Genomic DNA, 5,908 nt, shown 5'->3' with positions numbered 1-5,908 from the left:
ACCAAGAGCTCCGTGTATTAAATTAATACATGTAATAATATTAAGATGAAAGCAATTTGCCATTAACTGCCAGTGGCCTCATTTGTTACACTCGGGCCTATAGGGCCTCGAACCTCTGACCAGTCTTACACGGTCCGCAACAATACAGAGAACTAGCTACATTGCAGAGTACTGCAGCATTTCCATATACAGAGTTCTACCTACATGGCAGATGAGTGCAACGTGTCCATATACTGAGATCTAGTTACATGGCATCATAGTCCAACATGTGTATATATAGAGGACGAGCTCCAAGGCAGATGAGTCCAACATGTTCATACAGAGAGAGCTGGCTACATGGTTTATGAGTCCAACATGTCCATATATAGGGAGCTAGCTACAAGGCAATTGAACCCAACGTGTTCATACAGAGAGCTGGCTACATGGATGGTGACTCCAACATGTCCCTATACAGAGAGGAGAGGTAGCTACATGGCAGACAACTCCAATATGTTCATATACAGAGAGCTACCAACATGGCAGATCTGTCGAACATATCCATGCGCAGAGAGTGAGCTACATGGTAGACGTGTCCAAAATGTTCATATACAGAGAGCTAGCTACATGACAGAGTAGTGCAACATTTCCATATAAAGAGTTGTAGGAACATGGAAGATGAGTCTATCATGTCCATATGCTGAGAGCCCCATATGTCCATATAAAGAGAGCTAGGTTCATGGCAGACAACTCCAATATGTTCATATACAGAGAGCTACCTACATGGCAGATCCGTCCAACATATCCATGCACAGAGAGCTAGCTACATGGCAGACGAGTCCAAAATGTCCATATACAAAGAACTAGCTACATGGCAGAGTAGTGCAACATTTCCGTATAAAGAGTTGTAGGAACATGGCAGATGAGTCTATCATGTCCATATGCTGAGAGCTAGTTCCATGACAGATGAGTGCAACATGTCCATATACTGAGAGTTAGCAACATGGCAGATGAATCTAATGTGTGTATATAGAGAGAACTAGTTACAAGGCAGATAAGTCCCATATGTTCATACAGAGAGAGCTGGCTACATGACTGATGAGTCACGTATGTCCATATAAAGAGAGCCAGCTACATGGCAGACATCTCCAATGTGTTCATATAAAGAGAGCTACCTACATGGCAGATCAGTCCAACATATCCATGCACAGAGAGCTAGCTACATGACAGACGAGTTCAAAATGCAATATGCAGAGAGCTAGCTACATGGCTGAGTAGTGCAACATTTCCGTATACAGAGTTCTAGCTACATGGCAGATGAGTCCAATATGTCCATATCCTGAGAGATAGCTACAAGGCAGGTGAGTCCAACAGGTCCATATCCTTAGAGTTAGCTACATGGCAGAGGAGTCCAACAATGTATATATAGCGGACTAGCTACAAGGCAGATGAGTCCAACATGTTCATAAAGAGAGATCTGGTTACGTGCCTGAAGAGTCACAAATATCCATATACAGAGAGCTAGCTATATGGCAGACAAGTGCCATATGTTCATATACAGAATGCTACCTACATGGCCGATCTGTCCAACATATTCGTGCACAGAGAGCTAGTTACATGAAAGACGAGTACAAAATATCCATATACAGAGAGGTAGCTACATGGCAGACCAGTGCCACATTTCCATATACAGAGTTCTAGCTACAGGATAGATGAGTCCTACATGTTCATACAGAGAGATCTGGTAATGTGACTGATGAGTCCCTAATATCCATATACAGAGAGCTAGCTACATGTCAGACAAGTGCAATAAGTTCATACACAGTAAGCAACCTACATGACCGATCTGTCCAACATATCCGTGCATAGAGAGCTAGCTACATGGAAGATGAGTCCAAAATGTCCATATACAGAGTGCTAGCTACATGGCAGAATAGTGTAACATTTCCTTATAAATAGTTCTAGCTACATAATAGATGAGTCTAACGTGTCGATATACTGAGAGCTAGCTACATGGGAGAATCGTCCAACATGTCCATATACAGTGTACTAGCTACATGGCTGATGAGTCCAACATGTCCATATATAGAGAGCTATCTAAAATGTAAATGAGTCCATCATGTGTATATATTGAGGACTAGCTACAAGGCAGATGAGGCCAACATGTTCATACAGAGAGAGCTGGCTACATGACTGATGAGTCCAACACTTCCATATACAGAGAGCTAGCTACTTTGCACACAAGTACAATATGTTCATATACAGAGAGCAACGTACATGGCAGATCAATCCAACATATCCATGCACAGAGAGCTACCTACATGGCAGACGAATCCAAAATATCCATATTAAGAGTGCTACCTACATGGCAGAGTAGTGCAACATTTCCATACACAGAGCTCTAGCAAAATGGCAGAATCGTCCAACATGTCCATATACAGTGTACTAGCTACATGGCTGATGAGTAGAACATGTCCATATATACAGAGCTATCTAAAATGTAAATTAGTCCATCATGTGTATATATTGAGGACTAGCTACAAGGCAGATGAACCCCACATGCTCATACAGAGATCTGGATACATGGATGATGAGTCCAACTTGTCCCTATACAGAGAGGTAGCTACATGGCAGACAACTCCTATATGTTCATATACAGAGAGCTACCAACATGGCAGATCAGTCCAACATATCCATGCACACAGCGTTAGCTACATAGTAGACATATCCAAAATATCCATATACAGAGGGCTAGCTACATGGCAGAGTAGTGCAATATTTCCATATATAGAGTTCTAGCAACATGGCAGATGAGTCTAACATGTCCATATCCTGATAGCTAGTTACATGTCAGAGTAGTCCAACATGTCCATATACAGAGTTCTAGCTACATGGCAGATGAGTTCAACATATGTATATACAGAGGACTAGCTACAAGACAGATGAGTCCAACATGTTTAAACTGAGAGAGTTGGCTACATGGCTGATGAGTCCAATGTGTCCATATACAGAGGCCTATCTAAAGGGCAGACAAGTTCAAAATGGTCATATACAGAGAGCAACCTACAAAATTCATATCATCCCAACATATGCATGCACAGAAAGCTAGCTACATGGCAGATGATGCAAAATGTCCATATACAGAGAGCTAGCTACATGGCAGAGTAATGCAACATTTCCATATACAGTGCTCTGGCTACATGGCAGATGAGTCCAACTTATCCATATACAAAGAGCTAGACACATGGAAGAGTAGTCCAACATGTGTATATATAGAGGACTAGCTACAAGGTAGGAGCTCTGGTAGCGTAGTGGTTACGAATCGAGCTGCGAACCTTAAGGTCAGCGGTTCGAAACTACCAGCCGCTCCGCGGGAGAAAGATGAAGCTTTCTACTCCTGTAAAGATTTACACCTTCGGAAACCCTGTACAGGGTCGCTATGGGTCGGAACCGACTCGACGGCACTTAACAACAACAACAACAGCTACAAGGTAGATGAGTTCAACATCTTCATACAGATAGAACTCGCTATATGACTGATGAGTCCAACATATCCATATACAGATAGCTAGGTACATGGCAGACAAGTACAATATGTTTATATACAGACATGTACCTACATAGCAGATAAGTCCAACATATCCATGCACAGAGAGATATGTAAATGTCACACGAGACCGAAATGTTCATATACAGAGAGCTAGCTACATGGCAGAGTAGTGCAACATATCCATATACAGAGTTCTAGCTCCATGGCAGATGAGTCCAAAGTGTTCATATACTGAGAGCTAGGTACATGGAAGAGTAGGGCAAGATTTCCATATACAGAGTTCTAGCTACATGGTAGATGAGTCCAATGTATCCGTATATTGAGAGCTAGCTACATGCCAGAGTAGTCCAACATGTCCATATACAGAATACGAGCTACATTGCAGATGATTCCAACATGTGTATATAGACAGAACTAGCTACAAGTCAGATGAGTCCAACATGTTTGTACAGAGAGAGCTGGCTACATGACTGATGAGTCCAACATGTCCATATTCAGAGAGCTAGCCACATGGCAGACAAGTCCAATATGTTCATATATAGAGAGCTACCTTCATGACTGATCAGTCCAACATATTGTTGCACAGAGAGCTAGCTACATGGCAGACAAGTCCAAACTGTACATATACAGAGAACCAGCTACATGGCAGAGTAGTGCAGCATTTCTATATAAAGAGATTTAGCAACATGGCAGATAAGTCCAAGGTGTCCATATAATGAGTGCCAGTTACATGGCAGAGTAGTCCAACATGTCATATACAGAGTACTAGCTACATGGCAGATGAGCCCAACATGTCCATATACTGAAAGATAGCTACATGGCAGATGAGTCCAATATGTTCATTCAGAGAGAGGTGGGTACATGGCTGAGTAGTCCAACATGCCCATATACTGAGAGCAGGCGTCATGGCAGACTACTTCAATATGTTCATATACAGAGTGCTACCTACATGGCAGATCAGTCCAGCATATCCATGCACAGAGAGCTACCTACATTTCAGATGAGTCCAAAATGTCCATATACAGAGAGCTAGCTACTTGCCAGAGTAGTACAACATTTCCATATGCAGAGATCTAGCTACATGGTAGATGAGTCCAACATGTCCATATACTGAGAGATAGCTACATGGCAAATGAGTCCAATATGTTCATTCAGAGAGCTAGGTACATGGCTGAGTAGTCCAACATGTCCATATACTGAGAGATAGCTACATGGCAGAGTAGAGCAACATTTTCATGTACAGAGTTCTAGCTTCATGGCAGATGAGTCCAACATGTCCATATACTGAGAGCTACATGGCAGATCAGTCCAACATGTGTATATATAGAGGACTAGCTACAAGACAGATGAGTCCAACATGTTCATATACTGAGAGTTAGCTACATGGCAGATGAATCCAACATGAGTATATTTAGAGGGCAAGTTAAAAGGCAGATGAGTCCAACATATCCATATATTGAGAGCTAAATACATTACAGACAAGTCCAAAATGTTCGTATACAGAGAGTTACCTACATGGCAAATGAGTCGAACATATCCCTGTAAAGAGATAGCTACATGGAACACGAGTACAAAATGTCCATATAAAGATAGCTAGGTACTTGGCAGATCAGTCCAACATATCCTTGCACAGAGAGCTAGCTACATGGCAGATGCGTCCAAAATGTCCATATACAGAGAGCTAGCTACATGGCAGAGTAGTGCAACATTTCCATTTACAGAGTTCTAGCTGCATGACAGATGAGTCCAACGCGTCCATATACAGATAGTTAGCTACCTGGCAGATGAGTTCAACAGGTGTATATATAGAGAACTGGCTACAAGGCAGATCAGTCCAACAAGTTCATACAGAGAGAGCTGGCTACATGGCTGAGGAGTCCCTCATGTCCATATACAGAGAGCTAGCTGCATGACACATCAGTCTAACATATCCATGCATAGAGAGCTATCTACATGGCAGACGAGTCCAACGTGTCCATATACTGAGAGCTATCTACATGGCAGAATAGTCCAACATGATCATATACAGAGTACAAGCTACATGCCAGGTAAGACCAACATGTGTATATATAGAGGAGTAGCTACAAGGCAGATGAGAACAACCTGTTCATACAGGAGAGCTGGCTACCTGACAGACAAGTCCAATATGTTCATTTACAGAGTGGCATCTACATGACAGATCAGTCCAATATATCCATGCACAGAGAGCTAGCTACATGGCAGATGAGTCCAAAATGTCCAAATACAGAGAGCTAGCTACATGGCAGAGTAGTGCAACATTACTATGTACAGAGTTCTAGCTTCATGGCAGATGAGTCCAACATGTCCATATACTGAGAGTTAGCTACATGGCAGATGAGTCCAACATGTCCATATACTGAG

This window comes from Chrysochloris asiatica, unplaced genomic scaffold (assembly GCF_000296735.1).
Source record: "Chrysochloris asiatica unplaced genomic scaffold, ChrAsi1.0 scaffold00451, whole genome shotgun sequence".
NCBI classification, from domain to species: domain Eukaryota; kingdom Metazoa; phylum Chordata; class Mammalia; order Afrosoricida; family Chrysochloridae; genus Chrysochloris; species Chrysochloris asiatica.
This window is presented reverse-complemented; position numbering follows the sequence as displayed.